Genomic DNA, 13,652 nt, shown 5'->3' on the forward strand with positions numbered 1-13,652 from the left:
TTTAATGTAGTGCAAGCTGCTCTTGGGACTAGCCATTGCTTTGGAGCACATGGGAGGAGTGGTCCCGGAGGTCTTTTTGGCCAGGTGTCCCCAAATCTTTGGTATTCAAAATTTCAGCACATGGTCCTTGGACTTAATAATAGTCCAACCCACTATTTGGTAATAGCCAAATTGATCACTGCATCAAAGATGCCAGGGCAGCTTCAGCCCCCTCGCTGCTAGTTTCCACCAAGGAGAGCTCTGTGCGTAGGGAAACTCACTAGGAATGTCTTACATTAAGGACATGTTGTTGAGGAAATAAGAATAATTGTTGATGTGACTGCTGTGATCTTCCTGGCTGTAGCCATTCCCCTCAATTCTCCCCTCCCTCTGTTAGTCCTTACCCTGAGTCTGTCCACAATGGGAAAAGGAATTTGAAATCTTTTCTAGTATGAAATATAATATGAGGTTTGCTGAGAAGGAGCTCTTTTTTGAGGGAAAAATCAACTTTGGCCATTTTAAGATGATTTGATGTGTTTTAACTATCCAGTGGTTTTGGCACATCCAATAGGAAATTAATACCAAGGACTTAGGAAGACATTAAGGTTCGGTGAAATTGCTGTTCTTTTTGATGAAAAGTTTCAATGCTGACAATTCTAAAGTACCCTGGCACATTTTCCTGAAAGAAAAATGGTCCTATGGCTCTTTGGGAAATTTGTGGGTAAATTACAAAACCCTTTCTAGCACTTCCCCGGAGAGTGAGACAGCTGTAGGTAGGAAGAAGTTGTGGTTGGCTGACCTCAGCTTCAGAATCAAAGGGCACTTGCTATGAATGAGAGTGGCCTTCTATTGTGTGTGGCGAAACACAATCCGCATGTTTACCTGACTGGAGGAATTCATGAGCTGTATAACGTCCCACACCCCAGGGAGGTTTTCAAAGTGTGGGTAATTACAACAACATTATTGTGGTAGAAGATAAGACATCTAAACACACAGCAGCCTTCCGTTACAGAGTTGAGGGCAGAATATTTTTGCAAGAATGTATGGCTAAATAATAGTCCTTGTAGTATAGCCCATCAGCTTAGTAATACTAGTAATATATCTATAATCTATATTTGAGTGCCAAAAACAATCCAATAATTTTTCAAACTTTTCTGAGATCCTAAGAAAACATATCCTTTGTTCCAACTGGCTAATCCTTAAACCACACACAAAAAACTTCATTTCAGTGATGCTTTTGTCCTTTCCCTGGTCCGTTGTTCCCATACTTGGGACTAATAGCAGACAGTGGTACTGGGAGCAACGACTCTCAGGTTGGTTGCAGTCAAGGTTCGCATATAATCATAACAGCACCTATGGAGTCTCCAGGCTACTGCAGACCTTGAATGACCACCTAGGATTGAACACACGAAGGAAAGCAAAACGGTGCCAGTGAATGTTAACTCAGATCCAAGCCCTTTATTCTACTTGCTTTATAGGATTAAATGTCCTCGGCTCTTCTTGAGCTAGCCTTTTCCTCTCAGTGTGTGGTATGTTTTCTAAGCAATAGGTCAAGAAATGTTACAACACAGAAGTCTATAATGCGATTCAGATGTAACTTCAGAAATTAAGACAAGGTAAAGATTCATAGCCCTGAAAAAGACCAGGAACTATACTGGCTTAACTGACACATGGGATTCCGGTGCTTTAAAAAAGACAGGCAGTCCGTCCTTCAATTAAGGAGGGATAAGGGATGAGTCATGACACTTGAATGTAAGGATTCAAGTAAAATGCCACCCTTACTCATTAAAGTGTCCATTAGATGAGGCCATTTCTGTTTGAGCAGCTGGACTTCAGTTTCACTGCAAAAATCGCTGCACCTCAACCAACCTGCATCCAAGAAAACATGGATCACAAGCAGTCAGCACCAAACACATCCCAAGGGAAACTGAGTCCGAGGACACATCAGATACCGTCCCACTCCACACCACTCTGGAGTGACAGCTGCCATCGTGTCTTGAGCTCCCTTGCTCTTCTGCACTGACATTTCCTGGCTTGTCTGCTGACTTCACATCCAGAAAATCTGACTCAAGGCATGAAAGAGATAACTCAGCCCAGCTTTGCCCAGGCATGCAGCACATGCAAATCCTAGGTAACCTGAGGCGAAGATAAGAGCTGGAAATGAAGAATTTACTTCCATGTGTGTGTTTGTCAGGGGGCTTTAGCTACTTCCTGTGCATGGCTTTAACTATCTTAGTCCCATATGGGCTCCTATTATACAGTAACACATAGGACTTATGGGGAATGCTGGAATACCATCAGGGTGGTTACCTCTAATGAAGGGCTATTTGACAGGGATTTTTGAGCTTAGGTTAAGGAGTTTCATCTAGCTCTTTCATTATCTCGGGATGAAAGGTCAGGAGAGATGAAAACCTGCTGTCCTTTCTAAAGTCACTTGCTTCTCATATAATTATATTTCAGAATATTCCCAGTCTTCCAGTGTTTCTTCTTTTAAGATTTATTTGATAATGACAACATGAACAAAATAAAAACTCTGCATTGGGGAAATTTACTCCGGAGCTAACGAGAGACTCACAGAGAGCATCTGTCTCTAGAGACCCAGAACATTGTGGGTAATTAGAAATTCCAGAGATGAGAGCAGACAGTTTTCCTTCTCAATCACCACACTTCTCAATCTTCAGCAAGAGACTTAACCTCTCTGCCCCTCAACATCTTCTCTCAAAAATCAGAACAATTATACCCTCCATATTGGGTTATTGAGAGGGTTAAATTGAATAAGCATTTAGCCCAGTGCCTGACACCTAGTTGGTGCTACATAAATATCAGCTACTCTTATTAATATCATTAAAGACATTTGGCCAGAATCAGGCAGCTAGTTAGTGGCAGATCTGGGTGCAGAAGAGAAAGTGATACCTCCTGTTCATCCCATGCCCCCATCTGGCCCACTCTGGCAGGAAGAAATCACCACTTTGTGTCCCAGTTGTGATTGGAATGGCTGGCCATGCACATGCTCAGTGGAACCGAGCAATTGTAGACTGCTCAGCCTGCAGCTGTGGGGCGATTATCTGCAATCATTTGCCAACAAAGATGCTGAGTAACAAACTGAAACATTTGTTTTTGAAATGATCCATTTTCTTCAGCCATGTCGCAGTCAGAGGGAGGAAGCTGCTCCAGCTATGGCTGTGTTCATCGGAGCGCTGCGATGTTTAGCTGTCACTAAAACTTGCCAGGCACTGTAAAGTTAATAGCATCTTTTCTTAAGTAATTGCTGCCTTGCAGGAAAAGTGAATCACAAGGAGAATACAACATAGAAGATATCCTCATGATCACATTTATACTTGGTTATCCAGGGATTTGGGACAAGTTTAGGCATCTGCTGGATTAACTTCTTGAGGTCTTAAGTGTATTTCTATCTGTGGGGCTGTCCCAGTGTAGGCACTTAATGAATGTTTATTGAACGGAATTGAAGACTCTTCCCACAGCTGCGCCAGTTTATTCAACCCAAGTAAATCATTATTTCATGTTATACTGGGAAATAACAAGTGGTCCCAATTCACCTTCTTGGATAACTGGGCGAGCCTCCCTTTTACTTTGGCTATTTAGTGTTTTATTTAAGCAGGAGAGTGCCACATTGGTGGCCTGACAGGTGGGCCTCAGAGGAACTAAGAATCTAAGACCCTTCTTTATGAGCCCTAAAAGTGTACACAGGTGTTGTGCAAAACAAACACCCTCCTTACTTCCAGCTTGTTCATTTTTCTTGTCTAGAATTTCCTTGGAGAAGGCTATGCTCCAACCCAGCCGCTGGTTATGTTGTGCAATCCACTGGGATGGCAATCACCTCATTGTTTAGTTACAACCCATGAAAAGATGAAAAAAAGAAAGAAAAAAACACAGTACACATACAGAATGAGGGTGGAGACTGCATGATGATAATGAAAACCATTTGTTAGCATTTCACTCCTTTGTGAATCAGCCGAGTTTCTGGCACCAGGCCTCTGTCTGTAAAGGAAGCTGCACCTCAAAGGCCCTCCAGGGACTCTTTCTGCCTTGTCTGGTCTAGAGAGTGTCGCCTTTTGTCCCCAGGAAGGTAGGCGCTAGACTGACTGCCCCAGCTCCCTCTGCACTGCAGCCACCAGGACTGGCTCCAGCTCTCACCTTTTGTCCCAGGGCCATGTACCTATCCTGTGTGGTTGCACACTGGTGGTTACTTTTAAGCTCTGCCTAAACCACAGTTTGGTCTCATGCGTGTGAGGATGCTTTTCCCCTTTGTCATCTCCCTGTATTGTGTCCCCTCATCTGTGTCCAGCACTTTCAGCCCTGCTTTCTTTTTGGCTATTTCAACTTTTCCTTCTTTCCACAGACCTGATTCCTGTATTCTCAAAATAAGGATTCAAACTTTGGAGGAATAAAAAGCAAAAATAAATTAAAATTTAATAAATAAAACAAAAAACCTCAACAAACAAACACCGAAAATTTCACAACCAGTAGAACACTGTGTATCTGCCTGAGCATGTATGTTTTGCCTGCATTGTCCCAAACAGAAGAATAACTTCAAAAGGCACATATGATGGTTATGGGCAGAGACCAGTACCAATGCTCTTTGTGCACCTGTATTCATTAAGTCCCAGGACCTAAGTGCTTTCCCTCTCTGCCCACTTCTGAAATCTATCACAGCATTTAGATAGGTCAAGTATAGAATTTAGATCCACAAAGCATGGCAGCATTATCTTCAACAACCATCACCACCCCTACCACCATCACTGCCTCCACTTCTTCCATTACCATCACTACTATCACCTCCTCCAACACCATCATCACCACTACTTTCTCCATCACCATCACCACTATCACCTCCTCCATCATTATCACCACCACCATCTTCCCCAACACTTCCTCACCACCAACATCCTATCGCTACCACCAGCACTACCACTTCCAACATTTTGCCACGATTACCACCCCCACCATCAACACTGCCATTAATATTACTACCATCGTCACCATCCCCATCACCTCTAAAGGGTTGAAGAACTTTGGAGTCATGGAAGTTTTACCAGTGTTCTCCAAGACCTCCTCATAGGCCATAAGTAGAATCACCAGAGGCAGAAGATAGCTGAACCTTGAGGTCATTTAGTCTCTTCCAGAGTAATTAAATGAATTGTGTAGGTCCATATAACCTCAAACTGACTGGTGAATAGAGTTAGATCTAGAAATCAATATTCCTGATTCTCCATAAATTTCATTATACTATTTTCTAGCACTCATTCTGGGGCTGTTTTTTCCTTTCTTTCTCCTGAGATTTTTCTTTTCTTTTGTCAGCTTTGTATTTCCAATAATGTTGGTTATAACATTTTTCAGTTTAGACCTTGATAAATCTTAGAATTATCTCAAAAGAGCAATACCTGTAATGGTCACAAGAACATTTATATATAGACATGTGCACATACACACACAAGTATTTTTTACTTCTTCGAGATGTAGTTTTGCTGTGTCACCCAGGCTGGACTGCAGTGGCATCATCTCGGTTCACTGCAACCTCCGCCTCCTGGGTTCAAGCAATTCTCCTGCCTCAGCCTCCCAAGTAGCTGGGATTACAGGAGTACACCACCATGCCTGGCTGACTTTTTCTTTTTCTTTTTTTGTATTTTTAGTAGAGATGAGGTTTCACCATGTTGGCCAGGCTGGTCTCAAACTGCTAACCTCAGGTGATCTGCCCACCTCAGCCTCCCAAAGTGCTGGGTTTATAGACATGAGCCACTGCGCCTGGCCATATTTTTAAAAGCAGGTAAGGGATTACGTATCTTGGTCCTCCAACATGAGAAAGGCTCTTCCATTTGCCTGATGCAATCTATTAAAGGCAGGTACACAATTTTTGCAGACCATGTTGAGTTTTACCATTTCTTCACATCTGAAGACAAGTGGACTTTGTGCTTAGGCCTCTAAAAGAAGGGAACACCCTCTCTGACCTCTCCTCTCAGCCTCCAGAAGGAGGCACTCCTCTGGTTAGTCCAATTCCATGACAGCAACGACTCCCACTTCTAAGAGAGGTGTTCTGGGAGTTAAAGGCCAGGCCCTGAGCATGGCTGTCTCCTGGCCCTTCCACGCAGCGGGAGAAGTGGCAGGACAGCTGTCTGAGGAGGAGGCCTAGACAGCTTCTTTTTTCCTCAGTCACTGGTTCAGACTGAATGGGGAGCTCCTAGTGACTGCTGGGTCACTAGGGTGAGTATGCCAAAATTGTGAGTTTGAGTTTGGGTTTGTAGGAAGAAAAGGCAGGGATAGGATAGAAATCCCCAAGAGTCTTCTTTGGCCTACAGCTTAGGCTGTATTAGAAGTATTAATAAGGATAGAATGACCTATATTTTATGTGTGAAATTAAATGTAATATAATATTATGTGTTAAAATATGTTAATTACTCCTTTAGCATAAACTGTGGGTTAGAAATGAATACAACTACTACCACTAAAAATCAATAACATGTATTACGTATTATGTACCAGACACTATACTAAGCACTTTATATATATTTATTTCCTTTTAAAATACTCATTAAAAATCTTTTGAGGTTAGTATTTGACAGAGAAGGAAACTTCTGTCAAACTTCATTTGACAGATGAGGAAACTTCACCTCAGTAATACAGTGGGGAAGTAGAAGGTCACACTGTTGAGTGGGTGGCATGATGGACGATAGCCCAGGTCCCTTGCTCTGTGGTTCACTCCTTTTTAACCCTACTCCGCACTGCTCACAACACTGATCAATTCAAGGGAGCAAGAGTTCTGTCCTCTGGGTTTTGTTCTGAGTGTCGATTTCTGCTTCCATGATACGGATAATGTATAGGTGGGATTCTGTGCATCTTCTATGCTTGAATATACCTAATTGCTTTTAAAAAATTAGCACACACTTTTGAGTTTGTAAAATACCTTGGCTTCTCTACTTATCTGTCATGACATTCTCTTTGTTTATACCCTTGAGGGACCCCATAACCCATCCTCTCTCCTCACTGAAGTAATCTAACCAACAAGGAACAGATTTTGGAAGGACTCACTAATCTGATAGAAATGTAGCAATCGAAGATAGATGTTTAGACATGTGAAGTTGTTCCTTACTGAGAAATTTATAGAAATAGAATGTGGCTATTCCATTTAATTTTATGTATTTTGGATAAGACTTACTCTTAATTCTGAGACTGTGAAGAAAAACTGCAGGCAAGACAGAAACTACTCACTCTGGGCTGAGGATGTGATTCTCTTGGTTGGCTTTTTGGGTGTGAAGACCAAGCCAGAGGCTGATGGAGCCAAGTGGAGACTGTTAATATTTCCATTCATGGACATGCAATAGCAAACCATCTCATACATTTACAGGAAAGCATCAAATATAATATCTTTGTTGAGCTTAATCAAAACCAGAGTAAAATTCCAGTCGACAAGAATAGAAACTTACCCTAATGATTTCATTTTTAGTCCAAAACATACAGTGTTTTCTCTGCTTGGTCTGTTTGTCACGTTCTAAAACAAGAAATTACCAAGCAAAGACTTTGGTTTGAGGGACGAGTGGAAAGCAATAAACATTGAGCAGAAATGCAAAGAGATCGAATGTCAAGAGTCCTTGGTGGATGAACATTCAGAAGTGGATTCAATTTGTGAATTGTTGACTTTATTTCCCAGAATTCATGTGAGTTGCTCAATCAGGATTCAATTGTCCAGGCTTCATGCTCTCAGCAGTGAGTGTTTCATATAACAGAAGTAAATCATAAGGCAAAAAAAGAGGAGGTTGAGTTACCATCAGCGGTATGTTGTTTGTTTGTTTGTTTTAGGCAAGACATTTGCTTTCATTGTTAGCAGGTGAAATGGCCTTTTTCTAGAATAATAAAAATCTCGCACTACAAAAAACATAACCAGAAGAGAAAGAACCATCTTCTGATTTGCCATAGTGAGTTCAGTCGATAGCTTAATATTAGGAATTACATTGCTATGTATACAGCAAATTGGTGGTTTTCATTACAAGCACTGGGTGAAACTCTGGAATTTGCTCTAGCCCACCAGCCCATTGCCTCTAGAAACTCTCTTTAAAAGAGATAAAGCCACCATCTTCTTTTAGCTTCTCAAGAATAGTGAGTATGATGGTGCAAATTAGAGGAAGGCTCTTCATCAGTGAACAATGGCTGTCACCTACAGGGTAACAGTGACATTTTGGCAGGCACATCAGAAGAGCACAACATGGCCATTAATTATGCAGTTTGGTCCTGTCACCACTGGGCACTATGGGATATCTGACAATGTTGGTACTGATGATTGGTGGCCCTGGCCCTGGTGCTGGATCTGCTGATTCCAGTTAGGAGCCATCCTGGGGCTAAGCCCAGGTCAGGGACAGAGGGAGAAATGGCTGTCTCATTTCCCATCATCCTGGAGCTTGTTGAATGTGGTGGCATGAATGGATGAATCCTGAACAGATGGAATGAGATCACCCCAACACCTATAGGCACTGGAACAAACTAAGTGAGCTGGGATTTGTCTTACCCTTAGGAAACCTGATGTTATTGTAGAGGAAAACTGAAATAGTAGAAAGAGAACATTGGCGCTATAGTGGGACGCAATTGAGAGAGGAGGGGAGTAAGAGAATGAGAGCAAAGAGTAAATGAGAAGAAGGGGAAGCAGGAAAGTAACAGAGGGGAGTGGAGAAAGCAAAGGAGGGTGTGGAGGGAGATCCAAAGGGCAAAGGAGCAATGCCAGCAAGAGAGAGAGAAGCTGAGAGAAAGATCAGAGAGACAGAGACTGAGGAAAGACTTTGAAGATAATCTCAACCTCAGCTCTGGTGAGGAGGAAGAAATCACTGCACAAATCACAAGCAGACTTACAGTGATGTACTCAGCTTGTGCTGGTGAGATGTGATTCCTGAACTTCCCTAGAGAAAAAGTCCAAGGAATAGGTAATCATAGCCATTTTATAATAAGCAACAACTCTACCGAAAGAACCCAAATTTCATTGAACCGGCTTCTGGTAATCTTACAAGATTATGCATGATGATGTTTCAGTTTAGAGTCTATTAGAATATGATTTCTGCTGGAAAAATTTCAAATATAATCCCAAACCCAATGATAACATTGCCTTGGCAGAATGAAACAGTGATTTCATCTCATAGGTTAGGATAAGGCCATATCCAAGGGCTCACAGCATCTTCAACACAAAAGTCCTTCATTGCAGGGCCACTGGGCTGGGCGTGCCAGACTGTCTCTTAAAATAAATGAGATTATATGACCTCACCATTATCAGATTCAGAGAAAATGCCTTGGAAAAGAAATTGTGAGTAGAAAGGACACAAGGACAACATCGAGGGAATTGGGGTTTCCCATTGATGCTTGGATCCAGCTGGAGTTAGTTACAGTGTAAACTTTGTTTAATCACATCCTCTGTCATTAATAAAACCCCAAACCAAATACAGAGATAGATGATGATGTACTTGGATTTCACATTGAGTTTGCATCATGCTTTACCAGGTGCCATCCATAAATCTGGGATGCAGGCTGCTGGAGCTGGGGCCACAGAGAGGCTGTCTCAGGGATGTGCTTCCACCATTGCTCTGTGCCACTGCCATGCCCCTGTCACTGCTGTGCAGTTGGTCAGTGAACAGGCTGATGAAGGCTATAGGCTTTGCCCAAGACCCACAGTCATTCTCTTCCCAGAGTGGCAGGTGTTAAAGGCAAACCAGGAAGGTGAGGCACCTGAAAAACCACACCATAACAAAAATGGGTTGGATGAAGTACGGATGTTAGAACTTCAGGAAGGCTTTCACAGGGAGTCTGAGAAGAGCTGCTCTCCATCATTCCAGGAAACACAGCGGGCAGAACTGGAAGAGAGGCAAGTGCTACTTCAACATGAGGTTTCTAAAGATATTCAACTAAAGAAATGGGCTGCCAGTTGTGGTGGAATTCCCTGTTATGAGCAGTGTCCAATTCAGTATGAATGACTGTCATGGCCTTTTGTTATAAGAGCATTAAACTTGTGTAGATTCAGTTATATGTAATCAGAAAAAGATTAAAAGAAGGAGAGAAAAAGGAAGCAATGAAAGAGGTAAAGAAGAAAGGAAGGAAGGGAGGAAAGAAGACAGAAAGTGAGAGAAAGAAAGAGTGAAAATGATGAACCACTTAAAAAGTAAGGGTGATTCTTAGTGTCATTCCACAAATGACTATGTGAGGCTGAGATTTGAATATACCATTCTTCAGTCAGAGTTGCTTCCCATTCAACTTTCATTCTGCATGATATTGGTGTTAAAGATTGGTGTTTTAAAAAAAAATATAGCCCCTTGTAAGCCAACTACTTTGTCTTGTGCTCAACCCAAGAAAGAGCAACTAGTTCTCACTGGAGGAATAACTAGCTGGTTGAACTTATTGAGAGACACTAATGGTTCTCCAACACGGCTCCTTCCTCAGGGATTTTCAAAGGTAAAGTCGGTTACAGTTCAAAGGCCTTTCAGACATTGATTTTAGAATGCAGTCCCTGTATGTGATCAGTTAGGCTCCATTTAACAGGAATGCTAGACAGTCCTATTGGCAAGGAGGGAAGATAAGTGATCTTTAGCAGAATGAGTGGAGAAGGCTACTGGGATACCTGAAGCAATCAGGTAGCCTTTGAGCCATCCTTTGCACTCTAATAAGACCCCTTTGTTATGCCTTAGAGCAGTCATACCTACTCATTTAGGAAGCCAGGACTTGATAATATTATAATAAAACTAATTTTAGATAGATGCGTATATTAAAGACAGACACAGGGAATAAAGACTAGAAGGAAATACAATATGTGTTGGCAGTAGTTGAATTACGAGATTATGGGTGATTTTTGTTTTATTCTTTATACTGTTCTATATTTTGTAAATATTTTGAAATAAACTATGAATAGCTTTTTAAATAATTATTATACTTTAAATTCTGGGATACATATGCAGAATGGCAGTTTTGTTATCTAGGTATACACATGCCATGGTGGTTTGCTGCACTCATCAATCTGTCACCTACGTTAAGCATTACTCCTAATGCTATCCCTCCCCTAGCCCCCGACTCCCCGAAAGGCCCCGGTGTGTGATGTTCCCCTCCCTGTGTCCCTGTGTCCTCCTTGTTCAACTCCCACTTATGAGTGAGAACATCAGTGACAGACTAAATAAAGAAAATGTGGCACATATACACCATGGAATACTATGCACCCATAAGAAAGGATGAGTTCATGTTCCTTTGCAGGGACATGGATGAAGCTGGAAACCATCATTCTAGGCAAACTATGAATAGCTTTTGTAAACAGAATCATGTATTTTAAAATAATTTGACAATATTATACTTAAAACTGTAGAAATGCCCATAGTTTTTAACCTACTAATCTTACTTTTGAGGTTTTATCCTAAGAAAACGTCCTAAGAGGGAAAAAGCTATATTTACGACTTTTTTCCTGCTACTAAATGATTTATAATTGCAAAGTCAGAAATCAAGTGTTCCTCAAAAAAGGGATAATTAATTAGTTGCTTTATGGAAAATCTTCTGCAAGAATTTCTATGCAGTCATCAAATGTGAAAACTGTGAAGACAGTAAGAATCAGGGACAATGCTGTGATCTAGTACAGTTTGGGGGCAAAACAGGTTGAGAAGAATATGTGTGAAATTATTGCAGCCAAGGGAAAACACATGTGTGTGGGAACCAGGCCTGGAAGTAAATATGTAAAATGAAAACAGTTGTATTGAGTGCTACAACTTTGGGTGATCTCCTTCTTCTCTTTCCCATTTTCCAAATGACTGGTAATGTTATTATAATGCCTTTATAATGAACATAAGGTCCATAAGCCCTTCCATGTGTCCTTTCTGTAAATCCTTCAGGTTTAGGACTATACCAGATACATTTCCATGTTACTGTTCCCACCATGGTGCCAAGCCTGGGCCTTTTCAGGGGCAATGGCTGCAGTCAGTGTTGCTGAGAAAGAAACCTGGTCTATTGGATGGCTTGGGGGTGTCGGTAAGAAACATGGTCAACCTGTGAGCAGCCCCTGTGTTTGGTCAAGTTACAGTCTTACCATGTTGGACAGAGAATAAGAAGCTGATAAGTTAGTCCAATGTGTGTGGACATATTCCCTGTAATTGGAAGTTCTTAGGCATGAAATATTAAGGGTTGAGAACTCAGATTCTCCTTTATTTATTGTTGACTTAGGCTGTTCTGTTCTCCAAAGCTCGCATAAGGTTTGTATATATGACAGCTTTTGATTATTTGTGCCATGGAAAGAAAAATAGGAAAGAATCCACCAAGCATATATGTTGGTTGTGTTTATCCCAGGCACTGGGGCAAGGGGTGTGGGGTGTGGGGAAGGGGTCATGGGAGGAGTAACAGGCGGGGTGGGGGGAGGAGGAAGGGGAACACAAATATTTAATACATGCCTGGTACTTGCCAGGCATTACACTAGAAGCTTTTCAGTGTATAGCTCACTTATGCTTGAGACCACATGCAAAGTAGGTACTCTATTTTGGGCAAACAAGCGAATTGAGACTCTGAGAGGCTAGATAACTTGTCCCAAGCCACGCAGGCTAGAAAGAAGATAGATTTATCTAGTTCCAAAGCACAATAAGCATTGATTTTCATTCTCTGGGAACATACTAACCGATACTCCACTAAATTGAAAATTCACTTACTGACTTTAGTCACTGACTTTAGTCACCAGGGGTTCTTTTATCATCAGTGGCTCTCAACCAGGAGAGGCTTCTCCCACTCCCACTCCTCCCACAAGGGACATTTGGCAATGTCTAGAGCCATCTTTGGTAAGGGAGTAGGAGGGGTGCTACTGGCATCCAGTGGGTAGAGGCTAAGGATGATGCACACTTGCCATAATGCACACGTCTGCCTCCCACAGCACAGAATCGTCTGGCCCAATATGCCAGTAGTACAGAGGTTGGGAAATCCTGCTGTATCATAATAAAGCCTAATGTAATTTATTCTCACTAAATTCACTTCCTTGTTCACTTATGAAATTAAATTTCTGTGGCTCTGAAGAATTCTCAAATACATAAAGCATCAGAGGTGATGTTTGTTTACTGAATATACTATTAGGAGCCACTCATCATATGTAAATCAAATAAATGTGCATAAGGTCTGGATGACAACGCCAAGCTTAAATCTGAAATTTATGAAGGGAAGTTACAGTGAAATTGCCAGCAAGAAATTAACAACTCCCCAAGTGTTACCAATTGTGGCTAACCCTGATCTGTATTAAATTCTACAATGAATAGCTAAATGTTCACTTGATTTCCAGGATTCCCATACGTAAAATCAGAACTTGACTGTTCTCTGATTACAAGGTCAAATCACTAAATTTTAAGTTAACACTTAAGTTGTGTCCATAAGTAGCGAGTAAATTGCTTTAGTTTGCTGTTGCTTGTCTATTTGGTGGGGCAGCATGCATTAATTTTGTGACTTTTGTGGCATTAAGACATCTCTTGGTAAACTAGAGCTAATGAATTATTCAATGCTTTTGTGGTTCACCATAATTTTGTAGGCTCAAGATTGTACCAGTATTTGAAAAGGACTCTTAGAACTGCAAAATTGAAAAAGACTCAAGTGATTATCTAGTTTAGTCCTCAATCAGTCAATCAACCAGTATTTACTGGATGACCTACTACATGTCCAATCCCATGCCAGGTACCACAGAGAAT

General features: G+C 41.5%; 1 protein-coding gene across 4 annotated transcripts in view; it reads right to left on the bottom strand.

Moving 5' to 3' along the window:
* The window catches only part of NGF (nerve growth factor), a 1,213,865-nt gene that overhangs the window by 12,626 nt on the left and 1,187,587 nt on the right, over positions 1 to 13,652 (bottom strand). The window lies entirely within an intron of this gene.

The sequence above is a fragment of the Macaca thibetana genome, chromosome 1 (assembly GCF_024542745.1).
Source record: "Macaca thibetana thibetana isolate TM-01 chromosome 1, ASM2454274v1, whole genome shotgun sequence".
Taxonomy (NCBI): Eukaryota; Metazoa; Chordata; class Mammalia; order Primates; family Cercopithecidae; genus Macaca; species Macaca thibetana.